This window comes from Scyliorhinus torazame, chromosome 4 (assembly GCF_047496885.1).
Source record: "Scyliorhinus torazame isolate Kashiwa2021f chromosome 4, sScyTor2.1, whole genome shotgun sequence".
Taxonomy (NCBI): domain Eukaryota; kingdom Metazoa; phylum Chordata; class Chondrichthyes; order Carcharhiniformes; family Scyliorhinidae; genus Scyliorhinus; species Scyliorhinus torazame.
The window spans coordinates 109,723,829-109,748,173 of NC_092710.1; the positions used below are offsets into that span (position 1 = coordinate 109,723,829).

Sequence of the window (24,345 nt, forward strand, 5' to 3'; positions counted from 1 at the left end):
ATAGTGTTGAGGTCATCTACTGTCTGGAGTTGGATGGAACGGGGCAGAGGGAGCACAGGGTGTCCTTGTATGCAGATCATCTTTATACAATGGATCCACTCTCCAATGTGGAGGCATTAATAGGCTCGATTCTACCAGCATGCCCGCCGCAAGGACGCCACGGGCGAGCCCCGTACAATGGAGAACTCCATTGACCTCGGGCGGGATTCTCTGGTCGCCGGGCAGACGCGGCTGGCGAATCTCGCCCAACAAAGCTACTTAGGATTATTGGCTCCTTCTTGGGGTATAAGTTGAATCCAGACAAAAGCGAATACTCTCTGGTGAATCTCCCAGGGAGAGGGTGCCGATTTGGAGACATTGCCTTTTCACCTGGCCAGGTTTAGATTTCATTATCTGGCAATCCGGGTGGCCCATGATTGGGCTTTGCTCCATAAACTAAATTTTGCTAGTCTGGTGAATGGGGTTAAGTCTGAGCTGAAGAAATGGGGCAACCTCCCTCTGACCTTGGCGGGCAGGGTCCCTGTCGGAAATAATGAATGACCATCCAAGGTTTTTATTTTTGTTTCAGTATTGTCCCATTTTTCTTCCCAAGTTTTTCTTCGTTACAGTTAATAAAATGATACCTTCCTTTAATAAAACCAAATTACTGTGGATGCTGGAATCAAACCAAAAGAGAAAATGCTGGAAAATCTCAGCAGGTCTGGCAGCATCTGTAGGGAGAGAAAAGAGCTAACATTTCAAGACCAGATGACCCTTTGTCAGAGCTCAAAATAAGCTTTGACAAAGGGTCATCTGGACTCGAAACGTTAGCTCTTTTCTCTCCCTACAGCTGCTGCCTGACCTGCTGAGATATCTTCATTTATTTGGGTGGGCAAGACCCATGGATTTGTAGGATGTTTCTGCAGAGGGAGAAGCAGTCAGGGGGCCTACCGTTACCCAGTTTGTTATTTTATTATTGGCTGCGCACATTAAAAAGTGCAGGGGGTGGCATAGGGATCTGGATTCCTTATGGAGGCAGATGGAGGATGCGCTTGTATGCTAAGGGTACTTAGTTTGAGAACTTAGTTGGTTACTGCTCCCCTCCATTTGCCCCGCAAAATTTAATTCAAGTCCGGTGTCGGTGGCCACTCTGAGGCATTGGAGGCAGTTCAGGCAACATTTTAAGCTGGGCTCCATGTCGATCTTAGCCCCACATTACAGAAATTATCTCTTTGGACTCGTCGGGTCATGGGGGAAGGGAGGGGCTGGAGAGGTTTGGGCACATGTTTATAGAGGGGATGTTCGCCGGTTTTGAGGAGCTGTTTGATAAGTTCTAACTCCCAAAGATTAAGGTATTTAGGTTTTATATTGTTGCGCAAGGCGGTTCCTTCCTTTCCCCTGGCACCTTTACCCTCTTTTGGCTAGCGTCCTTTCGCTGGCTGAGTTGGGAAGGGGAAGATTTTGGACATTTATGGCTGGATCTTGGCGATGGAGCAGACTCCTTTGAGGGAGGTGAAAAGGAAGTGGGAGGGAGTGCTGGGCTCAGATGGATGTGGAGTGAGGCTCTTCACAGGGTCAACTCCAGCTCCTCATGTACTAGACTCAGCTTGATTCCATTCAAAGTGGTGCATAGACCTGACCAGGCCGTGGATGAGTGATTGGTTTCCTCGGTGGTGGAGGATAGGTACGAGCGGTGTTCGTGGGGGCCGGCGAACCATATGCACGTTTTCTGGTCATGTCCTAAATGTCTAAGCTTCTGGGTCTCCTGGAGTATTGTGTGCATTTTTTGTGTTCTTATCTTAGGAAGGATGCTCTTGCTATGGAGGGAGTGCAGCGAAGGTTTACCATCCTGGGATGACGGGAGTGTCATATGAGGAGAGACTAAATTGGTTAGGATTATATTCATTGGAGTTTAGAAGAGAGGGGATCTCATAGAAACGTATAAAATTCTAACAGGATTAGACAGGGTAGATTCAGAAAGAATGTTCCTGAAGGTGGGAGAGTCCAGAACTAGGGGTCACAGTTTGAGGATAAGGGATAAACGTTTTAGGACTGAGATGAGAACTTTCTTCACCCAGAAAGTTGTGAATCTATGGAATTCACTACCACAAAAGGTAGTTGAGGTGCAAATGTTGTGTAATTTCAAGCAGGAATTAGATATAGCTCTTGGGGCTAAAGGGATATGGGGGAAGGCGGGATCAGGGTATTGAACTCCATGATCAACCATGATTATAATGAATAGCCTCGAAGGGCTGAATGGCCTCCTCCTGCTTCTATTTTGTATGTATGTTTCGATGTACTATACTGTCCGCTGCTACCATTACATTCTTATGTGCTCCCCTAACTTCTAAAAAAAATGTATTTTTATTAAGCTTTTGTAATTTTATACAAAAATACAAACAACAGTAACCTTAAACTAAAATGAAATGAAAATTGCTTATTGTCACAAGTAGGCTTCAAATTAAGTTACTGTGAAAAGCCCCTAGTTGCCACATTCCGGCGCCTGTTCGGGGAGGCTGGTACGGGAATTAAGCCGTGCTGCTGGCCTGCCTTGGTCTGCTTTAAAAGCCAGTGATTCAGCCCTGTGCTAAACACCAATGCTGTCTGCCTTCCTGAGGCAGCGGGAGGTGATTACAGAAGCAATGTGGGGGTGGCAAGCTTGTGATGGGTTGGGCTGAGTTCAGCACACTCTGCAGTTTCTTGCGACATACCGGACATACTACTCTCCAGCAAGGAAGCTGGCGGCGCCACCAGGAATGCCAGAAACATTGGGGCAACATGTGGCGCAGTGGTTAGCATTGGGACGCTGAGAACCCGGGTTCGAATCTCGGCCCTGGGGCACTGTCCGTGTGGAGTTTGCACATTCTCCCCATGTCTGCATGGGTTTCACCCCCACAACCCAAAGATGTGCAGATTAGGTGGATTGGCCAAGCTAAATTGCCCCTTAATTGGAAAAAAATATTGGGTACTATAAATTTAAAAAAATAAAAGGAATGCCGGAAACATCCATCTAATAAAATTTTGTACCTGAAGGTACCTAACCACGTCCAAGCCCGAAGTTTTCTTTCAATTCTTACAGGCTAGCAAACCAGCCTGCTAGAATAGATCACACACTCTGTGCAGCCCCCTCTCCTTCCATATCCCAAACGTAGCATCCAACCATGCTGGCTCGAACAGGTGGTTCGAACACAAATGGGGACCAGCCTTGACACTGACCCCAGCTTGAAATGTTGACAGAGTTGCCTCCAAATTTTTTTAATGGATATAACAACTGGGTTTGACAAGTACTTTTCCGAAGCAAATGGCACAGAGGCCACACCAGTGCCCCCAGACTGGACCCTCTACACCAGTACTTTTCAAACTTTTTTTCCCGGGACCTAATTTTACCAACTGGCCGATCTTCGGGAGCAACGGCGGCCGACATTTGCGACTCACACCAGCCGACCTTCATGACCCACGTTGGGCAACCTTGGCGACACACTATTTTTGCTTCCCTTTAATGACAAAGGTAAGCCTGCTTGGTCCTCGCGATCTCACTTGCTTTGTCATTCAATGTTACATTTCTGCTAAGGTCTTCAGCTGATGATTTAGGTTCTCGCTGCATTCTTTGAAAAAATCAAGAGGTTTGTCCTCGAACTCGCCTTGCTTGGTCTTCAATGCATTGAAGTTTTGAGGGCTTTAAACTTCCATTTTCCAGTACTTCCCTGCATATATTACACATGGGCTTTGCATCCTGATTTTTATTGTCATAATTAATAAAGCCATACCTCAAGAAATCATCTTTATATTGCTTTGTTCCTGATTTCAGATTCTTCTTAATGGGTTGTTCGCCAGACGCCCTGGAGCTTACACCATCACTGCTCTGTCCTGCTGTTGACTCTCCTGACCAGCTCTCTCCAGCATATTAGTTGTGAGATCCTGGCCTGTTTGAGTCTCTGACTCTCTCTTCCTTATTATGAAAAGATCCAATTTCAATTCTTGACAGTCCTGTTGCCTTGCATGCGGGCAGCTAGCGGTGGAATCTCCTCAGTGATTTTGCACCCAAAACACGGACATACAGGGCATGTGACATCAGTGTACGCGCCAAGTGCATGACCTGCTCTTGGCAATATCAGACTTGGCAGCACAAGGCACCCCCCCCTCTTTAGGACACCCCGCCGAACCCTCAGGAGTTTTTCCCACCCATACGAAGCCTGATATAATTCATTCAACCCCCTGAAAAATTACTTGGGTAGACACCGAAATAGGAACCGGAATTTTGGCAAGATATTCATTTTGATTGATTGAACCCTGACGGCCAAGGACATTAGGAGGCTGTCCCATCTTTGCAGGTCAGCTTCGACCCTACCAACTCGGCTGTGCTCCCCTAACTTGAATGGCATCCTACACCACAGTGCCATGGTCAGTCAGCTCATCCACCCTGCAACTCTCACTCTCATACATACAAACAAGCTGAAAGAACTTCAAACATGTTGGACAATTACAGAGGCAATTACTCCTCCCTCTGGGTCCCCTTATCTGCCTCAGCTGCAATCACACCCTCCTGTCCCTGACCACTTTCCAAACCATAAGATCCTATCCTAAGTGGTGTGACTGCCTCTTGATACAAAGTGTCCATGTAACTCTCGCCCTCCCTGATATGTTGCAGCGTCTGCACTCCAGCTGAATGACTTTGAGCCAAAGATACTCAAGCAGAAGACTCTTACTGCAAATATGCTTGCACTGGATGGCACTGGTATCCTTGGGCTCCCATATGCTGCTTATGCTCCTATAAGCTTTGTAAAGCTTGGCTGATCGAACTGAAGCTAATTTTTTGCTCTGACTTACATTTTTATTTTTTGTGTGCAATTGCCATGTATTATAGCATCAACTTTTTATCTGGGCTGCATTGTCCTTCAAGCTGTGCTGCCTGATTATATTCTGCAGTCTCTCCTTCCTTCCCGATGTACGGTATGCATTGTTTGTACAGCATGCAAGAAACAATACTTTTCACTGAATGCTAATACATGTGACAATAATAAATCAAATCAAATCAAAAAAAGATAAGTGAAATTAGTTTAAAAGCTTATTTCAGCCTTGTTTTTGGAGTGTGCTCATCTTTTCACGATCTGGTTAGGTCCTTTGACTCTGCTTTCAATCAGATTTCACAATGGACTTCCACATGCTCTGGGAGATTCCTCTTACATGGCATAGTGGATCTTTCTTCTGCCCTTCAGCCTCCACACTTGTTTTAAAAAAAACAAAACATTTTATGAAGGAATTTGTGATTTTTTAACAACAATTTTGAATGCAAACATAACACAATAAATAACACCCCCAGCCTCCACACTTGTAATGGAACATTTTAGGTGATCTCTAGCTCTGTGTTTGAGGTCTTTAAGTTAGGTGCTCTTCTCTCAGGTCAGAAGTTTTTTACTTCTTCATTCTTGGGTATTTTGGGGTCATTCAATACTGCCACAATGTTGTAAGATTATGTGTTGTCTCATGAAGAAGTGTAGAGGCTTGTATGACTCTTAATAACTATATACAGTTGGATACAGTCCTGACTAAATGCTATCTTCATTCATACTGATTCTACAAGACTAACTACTACACTCTACTACTCCCATGAGACTCACTGTGTCATAATGTAGACAGTATTGTGTCTCCAGTCCTATATTAACCTTTATAGTCCCAAAAACTGAGATACCAGTTAAAACTGCATGACAGTCTCAGGAAAGGAAATAACTCAATCCATTAGCAACTAAGGCAGAAAGGAAGGCAACTAAAGTGTGACAGGCAAACATGAAGTGAAATGAAACCCAAATGCTAGATGACGCTACAGCCACTGGATGGCAGAACCCAAATCCCTTTCCCTGTGTGGTGGCTACTGCAGTGGAGTTTGTGTTGCATGAGGTGGTTAAGAGTTGGGAGAATCGGCACCTAGGAGACCTCGCCGTGGTGCTGTTTAGCACTGCTTTCGACAAACATGGTCCAGATGTAATGGTGCTTAGGTGGTTTCTCAGGCGATCAGAGAGCCTCCGGGTGGTCGGGCTCTGGGCAAGGCGGCACCCTCGATGCTGCCTAGGCTCCTTGGCACTGCCACCTGAGCACCCTGGCACTGTGGTGCCCAGGTGGCAGTTAGAGGGCACTACCAGGGTCCAGGCTAGCAATGTCAGGATGTCCATGCCAGGGAACGGCCCTCTTGGAAGACTTCAGGATATTGATAATTTCATAGAGTCCTCCAATGCCCAATCTGAAAATTTCCAGCCAATCCAGTATCCACTGGAGTCAATCTCTGCTCATAAGACTTGGTCCTTGTCCTCACGCGATAATGAGTGGAAGTCAGACTGACTCTTGTCTATAGGTCACTGGAGTCATTGTGGTTCCCATAATCAGTAAAGGTCCCCATATAGGTGGCTAATGTAGCTCTGGTGTCCTCTAGACTCAGAGGTAGGATGCCAGCCTGGAGGCGATTAAATGTCTGTTCTCCAGTGGTGGAGACAGCAACATCCATGACCACCTCCACCTCTAATGGATAACCATTCACGAATAGCCTCATCGTTGGGGCAACATTAGTCGTGACAATACAGTTCAGTTGCATCATCTCTTAGTCTGGAAATGGGTTTACCTGCATGGTACAAGCTTGTGCAGGCCTTCTTGTCTGGGTAATACGTGTATTGCTGATTCCAGCAGCCTTCCCTTGGTTGTGCCCATCTACAGTGCTTTGTTTTTAGAAAACATTTTATTGAAGCATTTGTAATTTTCACAGTTTGACAAATTAACATTCGAAACAGCCTAGTGGCCCGACACACGCAACAATATTAAAATAACATAACCAACTACTCCCCTGCCCTAGCTCCTAACTACCCATATATTAGTATTTTACACTGCCATGCCACTCATTTTCCTCCCCCCACTTCCCCCCCACCCCTCTTTCTGTTGACGTTCAGTTTTCCTTAAAATAAGCCACCTCCGAGCAAATCCCTGAATTGAACCTCTCAAGGCAAACTTAATCTTTTCCAGCCTGTGAAACCCTGCCATGTCACTCACCCACACTCCTGACTTTGGAGGCTCCGAGTCCCTCCATCCCAGCAAAATCCGTCTCCGGGCCACCAGGGAGGCAAAGGCCAAAACATCGGCTTCTCTCCCCCCTGGGCCCCCGGATCCTCCGGTCCCCCAAATATTGCCATTTCTGTACTCGGATTTACCCTCCCTTCCAGGACCCGTGACATGACATCCGCAAATCCCTGCCAGAATCCCCTTAACTTCGGACATGCCCAGAACATGTGTACGTGGTTCGCCAGGTTACCCCCACACCACCTGCACTTATCCTCCACTTCCTCAAAAAACCTACTCATCCGGGCTACAGTCATATGAGCCCTATGAACCTCCTTGAACTGTGTCAGGCTAAGCCTGGCACACGACGAGGATGAATTGACTCTCTTCAAGGCCTTTTCCCATGGTCCGACTTCCAACTCCCCTCCCAACTCCTCCCACTTCCTCTTCACCTCCCCGATAGAGACCCCTTCCCACGCCATCAACTCCTTGTATATCTCCGAAAACCTCCCCTCCCCAACCCCTGTTTTTGACATCACCTTATCCTGTAGTCCCCTTAGGGGAAGGCGAGGAAAGCTTGGAACCTGCCTCCGGACAAAATAGTGTACCTGCAGGTTCCAAAACATTCCCACTCGGCAACTCAAACTCGTCCTCTAATGCCTCCAGGCTCGGGGAGCCCTCCTCAATGAAGAGATCCCCAAATCTCTCAATCCCTGTCCGCTGCCACCTCCCAAAGCCCCCGTCCAGCCCCCCCGGAACAAACCGGTGATTATCCCAGATTGGTGACCACACTGACGCCCCCTCCAATCTCATGTGCTGTCTCCATTGTCCCCACACCCTCAGGGCTGCCACCACCACCAAGCTTGTGGAGTACCGAGCCGGCGAGAACGGCAGGGGCGTAAAGCCTCCAAACTCGTACCCTTGCAAGATGCCGCCTCCATTCCTCTACAGTGCTAACAGTAGTCCCTTAGCTGATACTCCAGAGTGGGTTCCCTGGTTTACCTGGGATTGCCATGAGGTTTTCTTGACTGCCAGGGAGCTTCTGTGGAGCTCCAGTCAGGCCATGGGCGACTCACATAGGCACCTTCATCTAGATATGGGCATTCTTGTACAAGGCCTCTCCCCTAAACTGGAGGACACCACTGTCCAGTGCCCCTTGTAGTTCCTGAGCCCCCTTCTTTGCATTCTCCAGGGATTGGATTATCTTAATAGCCTTTTTCAACTCTGGAGTAGGTTTCATCAGTACCTTTTTTTGAGTCGTGACCTTGTTTATGCCGCATACTAATCTATCACCATAAGACATAGGAGCAGAATTTATCCACTCGGCCCATCGAGTCTGCTCCGCCATTCAATCATGGCTGATATTTTCTCATCCCCATTCTCCTGCCTTCGCCCCATAACCCCGATCCCCTTATTAATCATGAACCTATCTATCTCTGTCTTAAAGACTATCCGTGATCACACAGCATCTCGGTCAGAGATAGACTAAATTCATAGTACCCCACCAGTTTCTGTAGCCTACTTAGGAATTCAGTGATAGATTCTCCCTGCTGTATTGAAATGGCACCTCTGGAGAATGATTGAGGGCATAGTGGTTTTGCAATAGGTCTATGAACTCATCAAAGGTTTTTGAATCAGGGGCGTCTGCAAAAGTCAGACTTTTTTTATTACGCTTAATGTTGGGGCCTCACATGCTGTAGAATTTCCTTCTTTTGTCCCCCACCATGTTGTTAGCCCGGAAGAAATAGCACATGTGCTCTGTATATTGGGCCCAGTCGTCTCCATTAATATCATAAAGCTCGAGTTTACCAAAAAGAAGCATTTTCTTTGTTGCTTACCGGAGAGCTGTTTGTTTCACTCTGAAGGCTGCTCAGGAATCTTGTTTTTACTCACCGTCACCAATGTAATAACTCCGCCAAGGCCAGGCTTCATATTATACTCTTGTTTATTCAAACAATGAAAAGAACCATTGCCACGGCGTACAATACTTGCATCCCAGTCCGGAGACCATCGGGAACACCGGTGTGGGTTTGTGCTGCGGGTTTTAATCTCCGGCTGAATGGTTCCTATTGGACGAGCCTCAGTAGCATATTCCGCGAACTGCATGGGGATATCAATCGACAATCCGCTATCCTTTGTGGTCGTCATAACAAATTGAAAAAGTACTCTTTAAAAAGATGAAATCTGGAAAACAAAATGGGATAACGCTAAGATTCCTGGATAATCCCAATTAGAGTCATACACTGCCAGCAAAAGAACCTTTCCCAGTTGGCATGTGGTGCATTAGTGACTGAAACAATGCATATTCTGGTTTGTAAGAATTAATGTTTGGTGGTATAACCCCAGCGGAGGTCACGGGATAGGAACCATCAGGTTTCCCAGGATCATGAACCTCCCCGGTACCGGGGCATGGCTTCCCCTTAACAGGAGTAGCCCCTCTAGTCTAAAAATCCTGACCTGGGTACTGGTCGGGGAAGGAGACCCTCCGGGGAGTGGTGAGGTTTGACTGTAACGAGTAATAAACCTGATGATGATTTTCTAAACTACTGTTTATGCATGGCTGCTTGCTTCGGATCTAACATTTGTTTGCTGACATGACAAAAATGCCTTCCGTGCTGGTCCTTTATCTTGTCCTGTCCCCTTATTTTTTACACTGACAAAGTGAAGAAATCTTCACTAATAAAGCTGGACAAACAAAATCTTCTCTGAATCATTTTACTACAAATATTTACGACATGACTAAGTGGATAGTTTTGTGGCTTATGAGCAAATCTGGCTTTCTTAAGTGGTTAACAATTTCCTAATTATAGGGGTTTCATAATTTGCCTATATTTGTTGCCACAAATAGGAATCCTTGCTCAAAGTATATCACTCCATCCGGCCAGTATATCAAAAAAAGAGACTTTATCTTGAGAGATATACCAGATGGCATTTTGACACACAAGTGACATCACAGAAAATAGCTTACAATTAACAGTTAAACAATTCTTAACAGTAAAAGGAAACACTTTAACTTCTAACTCATACCTTCTCTACCTCCAATTAAGCAAAGCCCATCATAGGCCCAAAGCCACTTATAAATAACGCAGGGTTATTTGCTGTACATTTGAAAAGAGATTTCTTGGAAAGACTGAAGAGAGAGAGATACTTTCAAGAAACAACCTGCAGATCCTTCTGTCGGTGTCAGACTATTGCTTAACCTGACAGCCTTTGGCAAAAGCTGCTGCTCAGCTTAAAGCTCCAAGCAAAACTAAAAGCTAAGCTACCTGCCAAAGACCTGGCTCCTCCCATTAATTATATCATCTTTATCACACTCAGATCCCCTGACCTGCTTACATAGGTCTAAACACATGTCTCAAATGATCTATTCTCCAGGGAATTTCCAGCAATCATAACAAAATTCTATTCGGCCTTATAAAGGTAAACAATTACATGGTTGAAATGAATGATGATCTTGCTTTTACAATATCTTAATTGCACCTTTTGCAGACACAGAGTCTGCCTGTATGTTAAACCAGGATACTAAAAACTATATAAAATTTTCCTACATTCATCACAAGGCTCAAGGGACCGCCTCCTGCTCATCGTTTCTATGTCATTCTGCGAATGGGTAACCACCAGTGGTAGCCAGCAGACTAATTGGATATAGTGTGAATAGAACACTGCTCGAAGTTCTGTGATATGGATGATGCAATTATGACTGACTCCACCAAGCAGCCTAAGTATGAAGACCCAAGAACCTTTCCAGAGGGAGAGAGTGTGGTTTACATGTTTTGTAGGAAGAGAGATAGTCAATCGGGATGATGAGGAGACTGCCCAAGTGTTTTATAATAACCTTTGTTCCCAATACAAGAATTGTTTGTCTTATGTACAGGGAAAGGTGAATTTAATAACAAAATGAGCAAAAAAAGCTGAAGTGACAAGTTGCCAGTCTAAGAATGTTTCCAGATCAGAGAAACAGAATCCATCTGAGGATGTGCTTTAGCACAGTGGTTAGCACTGTTGTTTCACAGCTCCAGGGTCCCAGGTTCGATTCCCGGCTTGGGTCACTGGCTGTGCGGAGTCTGCACGTTCTCCCTGTGTCTGCATGGGTTTCCTCGGTGCTCCGGTTTCCTCCCACAAGTCCTGAAAGACGTGCTTGTTAGGTGAATTGGACATTCTGGATTCTCCCTCTGAGTACCCGAACAGGCGCTGGAATGTGGCGATTAGGGGCTTTTCACAGTAACTTCATTGCAGAGTTAATGTAAGCCTGCTTATGACAATAATAAAGATTACTATTATTATTATAGAGGGAGGTTGGGGGGGGGGGGGTTAAATTTATACCAAAATAAACAATTGGCAATGCTAAATAAAAGAGGGGCTCAGTATTGCAGTCGGGTACCAGGTATTTACAAGAAATATTTTACATCAGAAGTCAGGTTGAATGGAGTATGAATTCAGATACTATAGACCGAAGATACAGGGAAACAGTTCACCACAAGACAATTCAAAAGATCAAAAATACAAGTCTTCAAAATGGACAGAGACACAATCAAAACAAATAGATAACTACACTTCAGAGTCATTTGAAGAGATAGAGGCTGCAACACCTAAATGTCAATGCTCAAAGTTCAACTGCAAAAGGCCACCGAGGTGAAAAATACTCAAAACCTAAAGCTAAGAGAAGAATGCAACAAAATACAATATGTTAATAAAGTTGCAGGTGCCCATGGCGGGAGCCAGGTTTGATCCCAGCCCCGGGTCACTTTCCGTGTGGAGTTTGCACATTCTCCCCATATCTGCATGGGTCTCACCCTCACAACCCAAAAATATGCAGGGTAGGTGGATTGGCCACGCTAAATTGACCTTTAATTGGAATTTTTATTTTAAAAAACCATGTAGAAAGGGTGAGTGATTGGCAAATTAATGTAAATATATACATGGTGACCCCAAAAACACTCCAGCAGCTCAGTAGCCTGGAACCAATTACGGCAGAAATTCGGCCTGACCGAAATGTCCGACAAAGCCCCCATCAGTAAACAACCATAGGTTTGTACCAGCACTCACCGACTCCACCTTTAAAATGTGGAGACAGGACGGGGGGAACACTGACAGTCAGGGACCTATAGACTGACGGCAGGGTCACAACACTGGATGATCTGACAGAGAGATTTCAGCTAGCTAAGGGCAACGACCTAAGGTACCTGCAGCTTAAAAACTTCCTACGGAAGGAGACAAGGACGTACCCACGACCACCACGAGAGACACTACTAGAGGAGTTACTGGATGCAAACATTCTAGGTAAAGGAAACTAGCGACATGTACAAACGACTGGTAGAGAGGGCCGACACTGTACTGGACACGGCGAGGAAGAAATGGGAGGAAGACCTGGGGCTCGAAATAGGGTGGGGACTCTGGAGTGAAGCACTGCATAGGGACAGCTCCACCTCCATGTGCGCAAGACTCAACCTAACACAACTAAAGGTGGTACATAGAGCCCACTTAACAAGAACCCGAATGAGTAGGTTCTTCCCGGAGGTGGAGGACAGATGTGAACGGTGCCAAGGAGGCCCAGCCAACCACGCTCACATGTTCTGGTCTTTCCCCAGTCTTGATGGGTACTGGACAGCCTTCTTCGAGGCAATGTCCAAAGTGGTGGGGGTGAGGGTTGAGCTGTGCCCGAATGTGGCGGTCTTCGGGGTATCAGACCAGCCAGATCTTTTCATAGGGAGGAGGGTGGACACCCTTGCCTTTGCCTCCCTGATCATCCGCCATAGAATCCTGCTCGGCTGGCGGTCAGCAGCACCATCTAAAGCTGCAGACTGGCTGTCCGTCCTATTGGAATTTCTCCAAATGGAGAAAATCAAATTCGCTATCCGGGGGTCGGAAGACGGCTTCTTCAGAACATGGGAGCCATTCACCCAACTGTTCCGGGACCTGTTTGTGGCCAACAAACAAGCGGATAAATAATCAAGTAGCCAAGAGTCAGCCCCCCCCACCCCCAGTTCTATTGTAATCATCCCCCCTTGACATTCATCAGCATTATTATTGCTGAATCCCCCATTAACTTCATCCGGGGGGGTTACCATTGACCAGAAAATGAACTGGACCAAGCATATCAATCGCTTAGCTATAAGAACTGGTCAAAGGCATGAAATTCTGCATCAAGTAACTCACCTCCTGACTCCCCAAAGCCTGTTCACTGCCTGCAAGACACAAATCATAGGAATAAATCACTATCTGCAGAGGTGGGATTTGAAGTTCGATTCCATTCAGACCCTCGAGCCTGTCCCACCATTTAATAAGATCATGGCTGATCTGTGACCTAACTCCACATAACTATCTTTGGCCCATATCCTTTAATATCTTTGCTTAACAAAAATCTATCTATCTCAGATTTAAAATGAACGGTTCCAGCTTCAACTGCTGTCTGTGGGAGAGAGTTCCAAACTCTACCACCCTTTGAGTGAAGAAGTTCCTCCTAACCCTTTGAGTGAAGATGTTCCTCCTAACATCTCTTCTGAATGGTCTGGCCCTAATTTTTAGACTATGCTCCCTAGTTTTAGAATCTCCAACCAGTAGAAATAGTTTATCTTTATCTATCCGGGCATTCCCTGTTAATATCTTGAATCCCTTGATCAGATCACCCCTTAACCTTCTAAATTCTAGCCAAAACAGGCCTAATTTGAGTAATCTCTCCTCGTAACCTAACCCTGTAGTCCAGATATCATTTTTGTAAACCTCTGTTGCACTCCCTCCAAGACTAAAACATCCTTCCAATGGTGTGGTGCCCAGAACTGTTCACAGTACTCCAAGTGGGGTCTAACCAGAGTTTTGTATAGCTGAAGCATAATCCCTGTGTCTTTATACTCCAATCCTCTAGATATAAAGGCTAGCATTGAACTCCCAAGCCTCTTTAGACATCCACTGTATCTAACCTCTTTCTATTTAAAAAGTATTCTGCTCTATCCTTTTTTGGTCCAAAATGGATAACCTCACGCATTGAATTCCATCTGTCACAATTTGCCCAGTCATCTAGTCTGTCAATATCTTCTTGCATTTTTATGCTATCATATTTTTAAAAATTATTTGTTTATGGGAGGTGGGTATCGCAGGCTGTACCAGCATTTACTGTCCTTCGCTAATAGCCCTTGAGGAGGCAGTTAAGAGTCAATATCAAGAGTCAACCACATTGCTGTGGGTTTGGAGTCACATGGAGGCCAGACCAGGTAAGGATGGTACATTTCCTTCCCTAAAGGGCATGAGTGAACCAGATGGGTTTGTACAACAATCAACAGTAGTTACATGGTCATGTTAGACTTTAATTCCAGATTTTTTAATTGAATTCAAATTTCACCATCTGCAGTGGTGGGATTTGAACTTCGATTTCCAGAGCATTACACTGGGTCTCTGGTTTACTAGTCCAGTGACAATACACTAAGCCACCACCTCCCCTATAATAGGCTGTCTACAAAGCCACCTAACTTTATATCATCAGCAAATTTGGATATATGACTTTCTATGCCATCATCCAAGTCATTAATGAATAATTGAGGCCCCAGCACAGATCCCTGTGATACACCCACCACTTGACGAATGTGATATAAAATAGTTAGTTTAAATATTAGTTACAGTAATGTGGATGTAGGCCAGTTTAATTCTAGTGAGTTCACAAAGGACAAAGGATTTCAGCAAAGCATGGCCAGGAAGGGGGGAGGGGTGTCTGGTAGAGGAGGGGAAAAGAATGCTGGGTAACAAGAGGCCCAGGGTTAAGGAATGAGAAGTGAGCCAATTAGGATCTATGGCCAGGTCAGGAGGGGTATAGGAATAGGAGGGGTATGGGAATCGTGTATGTGAAACCTGATGCCATTTGAATGTATTTGTAGAGATTCCTTTGTCTCCAATAGCACTCGGTTCGGAAGACCCCAGGAGGCAGCTTGTGTTCTGGGTTTTTGTGAAGCGAGTCAGACTTGCAAGTTGGTTAAAAATAAAGAATACTATGCCTACAAATCCATCTCGAGTTTTATTGAGGCCAGACTGACGGGTAAAAAATTCAACATTTATCACACTAGTCCAGCCAATTAGAGTAATTACCCATTATCCCCACTCCCTGTCACCTGCCACTCAACCAATTTCTTAACCATGCCAATAACTTGCCCTCAACTCTGTGGGTTTCCAGCTTAGTTAATAGTCTCTTATGTGGGGCTTTATCAAATGCCTTCTTCATATGAATAACATCCACAGACATTCCCCTGTCCACTACCTTAGTCACCTCTTCAAAAAATTCAATAAGATTAGTCAGGCATGACCTTCCCTTCACGAATCCATGCTGGCTCTCACTGATCAACCAACATTTTTCTAGGTGTTCAGTTGTCCCATCCCTAATTATAGACCCCAGCAATTTCCCCACCACAGATGTTAAGCTAAACAGTCTGTAATTCCCTGGTTCATCCATTTCACCCTTCTGAAAAAGTGGAATTGCAATTTTCCAATCCAGAGGGACTACTCCTGAATCTAGGGAATCTGAAAGATTATAGTTAGGGCATCTACAATGTGCTCCCCTACTTTCTTTAACATCATTGAATGGAAACCGTCAGGTCCTGGGGAATTGTCGATCTTTATTTCCATTCATTTCCTAGTTACTGATACTGTACTTAATTATATTAAGTCATAGATTGCCTACAGTGCAGAAGAAGGCCATTCGGCCCATTGAGTCTGCACCGACCCTCCAAAAGAGCACCCTCACCAGGCTCGCGTCCTATCCCTGCAACCCGGTAACCCCACCTAACCCACACAACCCTGAACACTAAGGGATAATTTACCTAACCTGCACATCTTTGGGCTGTGGGAGGAAGCCAGAGCACACGGAGGAAATCCAAGCAGTCACAGGGAGAACGTACAAACTTCACACAGACAGTCACCCAAGGCTGGAATTAGAACAACAAAGAACAAAGAAAAGTACAGCACAGGAACAGGCCCTTCGGCCCTCTAAGCCTGCACCGATCATGCTGCCCGTCTAAACTAAAATCTTCTACACTTCCGGGGTCGGTATCCCCCTATTCCCATCCTATTCATGTATTAGTCAAGATGCCCCTTAAACGTCACTATCGTCCCTGCTTCACCACCTCCTCCGGCAGCGAGTTCCAGGTACCCACTACCCTCTGTGTAAAGAACTTACCTTGTACGCCTCCTCTAAACCTTGCCCCTCGCACATTAAACCTATGCCCCCTAGTAATTTACCCCTCTATCCTGAGAAAAAGTCTCTGACTATCCACTCTGTCTATGCCACTCATAATTTTGTAGACCTCTATCAGGTCGCCCCTCAACCTCCTTCGTTCCAGTGAGAACAAACCAAGTTTATTCAACCTCTCCTCATAGCTAATGCCCTCCATACCAGGCAACATCCTGGTAAATCCCTTCTGCACCCTCTCTAAAGCCTTTACATCCTTCTGGTAGTGTAGTGACTAGAATTGAACACTATACTCGAAGTGTGGCCTAACTAAGGTTTTTATACTCAATGCCCCGGCCAATGAAGGCAAGCATGCCGTATGCCTTCTTGACTACCTTTTCCACCTGTGTTGCCCCTTTCAGTGACCTGTGGACCTGTACACCAAGATCTCTCTGTCAATACTCTTGAGGGTTCTACCATTCACTGTATATTCCCTACCTGCATTAGACCTTCCAAAATGCATTACCTCACATTTGTCCGGATTAAACTCCATCTGCCATCTCGCCGCCCAAGTTTCCAAACGATCTAAATCCTGCTGTATCCTCTGACAGTCCTCATTGCTATCCGCAATTCCACCAACCTTTGTGTCATCCGCAAACTTGCTGATCATACCAGTTACATTTCCTCCAAATCATTTATATATACTACGAACAGCAACGGTCCCAGCACTGATCCTTGCAGAACACCACTAGTCACAGCCCTCCATTCAGAAAAGTACCCTTCCATTGTTACATAGAATTTACAGTGCAGAAGGAGGCCATTCGGCCCATCGAGTCTGCACCGGCTCTTGGAAAGAGCACCCTACCCAAGGTCAACACCTCCACCCTATCCCCATAACCCCAGTAACCCCACCCAACACTAAGGGCAATTTTGGACACTAAGGGCAATTTATCATGGCCAATCCACCTAACCTGCACATCTTTGGACTGTGGGAGGAAACCGGAGCACCCGGAGGAAACCCATGCACACACGGGGGGGGGGGGGGGGGGGGGGGATGTGCAGACTCCACACAGCCCAAGCCGGAATGGAACCTGGGACCTTGGAGCTGTGAAGCAATTTTGCTATCCACAATGCTACCGTGCTGCCCCTGCCTACTCTCTACCTTCTATTACCTAGCCAGTTCTGTATCCATCTTGCCAGCTCACCTCTGATCCCGTGTGACTTCACCTTTTGTACCAGTCTGCCATGAGGGACCTTGTCAAAGGCCTTACTAAAGTCCATGTAGACAACATCCACTGCCCTACCTGCATCAATCATCTTTGTGACCTCCTCGAAAAACTCTTATCAAGTTAGCGAGACACGACCTCCCCTTCACAAAACCGTGCTGCCTCTCGCTAATACGACCATTTGCTTCCAAATGGGAGTAGATCCTGTCTCGAAGAATCCTCTCCAGTAACTTCCCTACCACTGATGTAAGGCTCACCGGCCTGTAGTTCCCTGGATTATCCTTGCTACCCTTCTTAAACAAAGGAACAAGATTGGCTATTTTCCAGTCCTCCGGGACATGAAGACAATGAGGATCCAAAGATTTCTGTCAAGGCGTCAGCAATTTCCTCTCTTGCCTCCTTCAGTATTCTGGGGCGATCCCATCAGGCCCTGGGGACTTATCTGTCATAAAATGCACCCATGCACATCATGAGGTAAAAACAGGCAGTGACAGACACCCAGGTTAGCCAATCAACATACAGGAAAGAACACAACCAATCACCAGACAGAACACCAGAGGGGGGCTTCCAACTATAAAACACATGAGGCATCAGTACTCCGTCTTTTTTCCAGTGGTGACAACTGTATTGACAGGGTGTATATATCAGTCAGCACCTTCTACACGTGGATCAGAGCTAGCCTGGTCTAGTAAGTTAGAGTTAGTACACTTAAGAGTAGTAGAGTGTCAACCCACAGCCAGCTGTGTGCATTGTTACAGAAGTTCAATAAATCGTATTGAACAAACGCCTACGTTTAGTGTATGCTTTACCATTCATCTTGCCCCAGGGTGAATAACACAACATTATCCACCTTAATATTTTTCAAGACACCCAGATCTTTTTGGATCGCTATGTGACCCAGGCTATCTACACACCCTTCTCCAGACTCAACATCCACCAATTCCTTCTCTTTGGTGAATACTGATGCAAAGTATTCATTTAGTACCTCGCCCATGTCCTCTGGCTCCACACATAGATTCCCTCCCCTGTCCTTCAGTGGGCCAACCCTTTCCCTAGCTACCCTCTTGCTTTTTATGTACGTGTAAAAAGCCTTGGGATTTTCCTTAACCCTATTTGCCAATGACTTTTCGTGACACCTCTCAGCCCTCCTGACTCCTTGCTTAAGTTCCTTCCTACTTTCCTTATATTCCACACAGGCTTCGTCTGTTCCCAGCCTTTTAGCCCTGACAAATGCTCCTTTTTCTTTTTGATGGGGCCTACAATATCTCTCGTTATCCAAGGTTCCCGAAATTTGCCATATTTATCCTTCTTCCTCACATTAACATGCCAGTCCTGAATTCCTTTCAACTGACATTTGAAAGCCTCCCACATGTCAGATGTTGATTTACCCTCAAACATCCACCCCCAATCTATGTTCTTCAGTTCCTGCCTAATATTGTTATAATTAGCTTTCCCCCAATTTAGCACATTCACCCTAGGACTACTATCCTTGCCCACCAGCACTTTAAAACTTATTGAATTGTGGTCACTGTTCCCAAAATGCTCCCCTACCGAAACTTCTACCACCTGGCCGGGCTCATTCCCCAATACCAGGTCCAGTACAGCTCCTTCCCTAGTTGGACTATCTACATATTGTTCTAAGAAGCCCTCCTGGATGCTCCTTACAAACTCTGCCCCGTCCAAGCCCCTAGCACTAAGTGAGTCCCAGTCAATATTGGGGAAGTTAAAGTCTCCCAACACAACAACCCTGTTGCTTTTACTCCTTTCCAAAATCGGTCTACCTATCTGCTCCTTTATCTCCCGCTGGATGTTGGGAGGCCTGTAGTAAACCCACAACAGCGTGACTGCACCCTTCTTATTCCTGATCTCTACCCATATAGCCTCGCTGCCCTCTGAGGTGCCCTCCCGCAGTACAGCTGTGATATTCTCCCTAACCTGTAGCGCAACTCCTCCACCCCTTTTACATCCCCCTCTATCCCGCCTGAAACATCTAAATCCTGGAATGTTTAGCTGCCAGTCCTGTCTTTCCCTCAACCAGGTCTCTGTAATGGCAACAACATCATAGTTCCAAGTACTAATCCAAGCTCTAAGTTCATCTGCCTTACCTTTTATACTTCTTGCATTAAAACATATGCATTTCAGGCCACCAGTCGCGCTGTTTTCAGCAACATCTCCCTGTCTGCTCTTCCTCAGAGCCATCGTGGCCCTATTTCCTAGTTCTCCATAAATTTTTTCACCTTCTGACCTATTGCTCCTGTACCCACCGCCCTGCCATACTAGTTTAAATCCACCCGTATGTCGCGGCCAGGATATTTATGCCTCTCCAGTTTAGATGCAACCCGTCCTTCTTAGACAGGTCACACCTGACCCGGAGGAGCTCCCAGTGATGCAGATAACTGAAACCCTCCCTCCTACATCAGCTGTTTAGCCACGTGTTTAGCTACTCTATCTTCCTATTTCTACAGTAAGAAGTCTTACAACACCAGGTTAAAGTCCAACAGGTTTGTTTCAAACACTAGCTTTCGGAGCACTGCTCCTTCCTCAGGTGAATGAAGAGGTATGTTCCAGAAACATATATATAGACAAAGTCAAAGATGCAAGACAATGCTTTGAATGCGAGCATTTGCAGGTACTTGTCTGCTTTCTTGCATCTTTATAGAAACTTAATGTCAGTGTCTCTATGCGCGATCTTCTTGGAAATCTTCTCCACTTTGAGTCGGCAGTTTGCACCGTCGATGGTAGCCATGATTTGGAGATGCACCCGGTGTTGGATTGGGGTGAGCACAGCAAGAAGTCTTACAACACCAGGTTAAAGTCTGACAGGTTTGTTTCAAACACTAGCTTTCGGAGCACTGCTCCTTCCTCAGGTGAATGAAGAGGTATGTTCCAGAAACATATATATAGACAAAGTCAAAGATGCAAGACAATGCTTTGAATGCGAGCATTTGCAGGTACTTGTCTGCTTTCTTGCATCTTTGTAGAAACTTAATGTCAGTGTCTATATGCGCAATCTTCTTGGAGATCCTCTCCACTTTGAGCCGGCAGTTTGCGGTGTCGATGGTAGCCATGATGTGGAGATGCCGGCGTTGGACTGGGTCCAATGCCGGCAAGATAGTCATTGTTTCAGATAATGAATAAACTGTTGAACTTTAGAGTCGTGTCTGCAGAAAGTCAACAAAAAATGTTTCACAATGAATAGACAATTGTATGCCAGTGCATGTAGTAATAAAAATGTATCAATTAAGTAGTTACAGCAAGGTTGATGGCTAGCCATGGTGTGAGAACCCTTCTCGCAGGGCAGCTCAAGTAGACATTAAATTATTTCTGACAATCTTAAGTAATGGCCGACAAAAGAGAAAATGCTGGAAAATCTTAGCAAGTCTGGCAGCATCTGTAGGGAGAGAAAAGAGCTAACGTTTCGAGTCCGATTACTCTTTGTCAAAGCTAACAGACAGAGATAGTGGGAAATATTTATACTGTGGAGTGAGAATGAAAAATGAGTCATAGCCACAGAAATCCAGGGAAACCGGGTGCTAATGGTCACAGAAACCAAGGGAAAAGAGTGCTAATGGAAGTCCCCAGAGAGAACAAAAGATGTGAAAGGTGAAACAGCAGGGAAACTAACATCAGAGGATGAACTATAGATGTGGGGGGAGGGGAAGGGGGAAGCAAAGAGGAGAAAGGTGAAGGAAAGATGGATAAGATTGGGGGGGGGGGGGGGGGTGAATCAATTATATATATTAAGAAAGAAAGAAATGGTAAAAGACAGTTAAAATGAAATGAAAACAAGTGGGTCGAGGTGGGGTAGAGCTGATCATCTGAAGTTGTTGAATTTGATGTTCAGGCCGGAAGGCTGTAGCGTGCCTAACCGGAAGATGAGATGTTGTTCCTCCAGTTTGCGTTGTGCTTCACTGGAACATTGCAGCAGGCCAGGGACAGACATGTGGGCATGGGAGCAGGGTCTTTTGTTAAAATGGCAAGCAACAGGATGGTCAGGGTCCTGAATGCGCACAGAGCAAAGATGCTCAGTAAAGCGATCACCCAGTCTGCGTTTGGTCTCTCCGATATAGAGGAGACCACATTAGGAGCAGCGAATGCAGTAGACCAAATTGGAAGAGATGCAAGTGAAACGCTGCTTAACCTGGAATGAGTGTTTTGGACCTGGGATTTTAAGCATGGAAGAGGTAAAGGGCAGGTGTGACACCTTCTGCGATTGCATGGAAAGGTGCCATGGGTGATGGGAGAGATACTGGGTATGATGGAGGAGTGGAATAGATGGTCTCAGAGGGAACGGTCTCTGCGGAATGCTGACAGAGGGAGTGAAGGGAAGATGTGTTTGGTAGTGGCATCACGCTGGAGTTGGCGAAAATGGCGGAGGATTATGCTTTGCATACGGAGGCTGGTGGGATGAAATGTGAGAACGAGGGGGACTCCATCCTTGTTCTGGGAGTGGAGGGGGCGAGGGTAGTGGCGCGGGAGATGGATCGCACACTGTTGAGGGCCCTGTCCACAACTGTAGGTGGGAAATCACGGTTGAGGAAGAAGGAACACATTTTCGAAGCACCATTTTGGAAAGTGGCATCATCGGAACAAATGCGACGGAGGCGAAGGAGTTGAGAGAAAGGGATGGAGTCCTTACAGGGTGTAGGGTGCGAAGAGCTGTAGTCCAGATAGCTGTGGGAATCAGTGGGCTTGTAGTGATATTAGTGGATAGTCTATTGCTGGAAATGGAGACAGAAAGATCAGGGAAGTGTCTGAGATGTACCAGGTGAAAGTGATGGAGATGTGGAAACTGGAAGCAAAGTTGATGAATTTTTCCAGGTCTGGGCGAGAGCATGACACGGCACCAAAATAGTCATCAATGTATCGGTAAAGGAGTTGTGGGAGGGGGCCCGGATAGGCCTGGAACAAGGAATGTTCCACATACCCCATAAAAAGGCAAGTGTAGCTAGGACCCATGCGGATACCCATTGCTACACCTTTTATTTGGAGAAAGTGAGATGAGTTAAAGAAGAAGTTGTTGAGAGATAGAACGTGGGCAGCACAGTAGCATTGTGGATAGCACAATTGCTTCACAGCTCCAGGGTCCCAGGTTCGATTCCGGCTTGGGTATGCGTGGGTTTCCTCCGGGTGTTCCGGTTTCCTCCCACACTCCAAAGATGTGCAGGTTAGGTGGATTGGCCATGATAAATTGCCCATAGTGTCCAAAATTGCCCTTAGTGTTGGGTGGGGTTACTGGGTTATGGGGATAGGGTGGACGTGTTGACTTTGGGTAGGGTGCTCTTTCCAAGAGCTGGTGCAGACTCGATGGGCCGAATGGCCTCCTTCTGCACTGTAAATTCTATGATAATCAAAAAAACGTGTTCAGCCAGGCAGAGGAGAGGGTGGTGGATGGGAATTGTCCGGGCCTCTTTTCGAGAAAGAAGTGAAGAGCTCTCAGGCCATCCTGGTGTGGGATGGAGGTGTAGAGGGATTGCACATCCATGGTGAATAGAATGCGGTTAGGGCCCCGCGAACTGGAAGCTGTCAATATGATGCTGTGCATCAGAGGAATCCCGGGTGTAGGTGGGGAGGGAATGGACCAGAGGAGTGAGGATGGAGTCAAGATAAAAGGAAATAAATTCGGTGGGGCAAGAGCATGCTGACACAATGGGCCTGCCGGGACAGTCCTTTTTGTGGATTTTGGGAAGTAGGTAAAAGCGGGCTGTCCGGGGTTGGGAGACTATGATGTTGGAAGCCAAAGGGGGCAGGCATCTGGAGGAAATTAGGTCGCTAACGGTATTGGAGATAATGGCTTGATGTTCAGTGGTCTGGTCATGGTCCAGGGGGTGTAAGAGGAAGTATCCGAGAGTTGGCGCTCAGCCTCTGCGAGGTAAAGGTCAGTGTGCCAGACAACAACAGCACCCCCTTTGTCAGCAGGTTTGATGACAAAGTCAGGGTTAGACCTGACGGAGTGAAGAGCAGAAAGTTCTGTAATGGAAAGTTAAGTAATGGCCAATGTCTAATTAGTAAATTGCCCTCAAAGTAACAGACATCTATTTGAACAAACCAGGTGGTCTCAGCTGAGATTTAGAAACCAATGCGAGTAAATGAGGGACTAGTCCATAGTTAAGGATTCCCTTAAGAGTAAGACGTCATGGTCAAGGTTCCCAGAGTCCCTACCTTTTCAAGTTCTTGAAACATTCCATCTATTTATTTTAAAAGTGATTTCTTATGTTTTGATTAATTGTATTTGAATATTTCATTTCTAAGTTTTGATGTAGTTCTTATGCAAGTGTGTTGAAGTGAATCATTAGCGATAAAATGGTATTTTGGACACCTCCAATCAACTCTTATTAGAAAATAGAATAAGAGACCCGACATCACCAAAACAGATTACCTGGTCATTATCAAATCGTTGCTGGCAGGTGGTTGCAATGCACAAATTGGACGGGTTTGCCTATATTACCACAGCGATCACACATCAAAAGCCCTTTATCAGATGCAAAGGGCTTGGGGGCATCCTAATTTAAGGCGCTGCAGAAGTGCAAGTCTTTTTGTTGCTACCACCCTCAAGTCTGGTCGCTCGATTCACGACGTGCGGTTAAACATTGCGTTTAGGCTCAATGTCGGTAACACCGCTAAATCTGAGTTTTAAAAAAGTACAGCCCTGTCAGCCACGGCTAAAAATTAATAATGATCTCGGCGCCCTTTCCTTTGAGCTGTGAACGCACTGAATCTTCACAGCGTCGACGGCCAGCAAGTGACCTTGCCTGAAAGACAAGGCAGCCGCCGCCCTGCAAATAGCTGCACAAAGACCCCGCCCCTATAACGGTGCCCGCCGGCGATTTGACCCCGCCTGTTCGATTGACAGCCACATGGACCAATCAAAGAGCGGTCCGGCCGGCCTGGAGGCGGAATCGGGAAAGGAAGGGGGCAGGGCATGTTCGCCTGCCACGGCCGAGGCGGATGACG

The 24,345-nt window shown here is 46.0% G+C and overlaps 1 long non-coding RNA gene across 4 annotated transcripts; it reads right to left on the reverse strand.

Moving 5' to 3' along the window:
• Positions 1-4,788: 4,788 nt before the first annotated feature.
• Positions 4,789-24,169, reverse strand: LOC140410404 (uncharacterized). Of its 4 annotated transcripts, XR_011940641.1 has the most exons (6): positions 23,771-24,169; positions 20,025-20,552; positions 13,174-13,202; positions 8,911-9,201; positions 6,590-6,683; positions 4,789-5,203 (listed from the first exon to the last, which is right to left on the reverse strand). It is a non-coding gene; the product is annotated as an uncharacterized lncRNA (long non-coding RNA). The 4 variants fall into 4 exon arrangements; XR_011940639.1 differs by lacking the exon at positions 20,025-20,552; XR_011940640.1 differs by lacking the exon at positions 20,025-20,552 and having other exon boundaries at positions 8,856-9,201.
• Between the last annotated feature and the right edge of the window lie 176 nt (positions 24,170-24,345).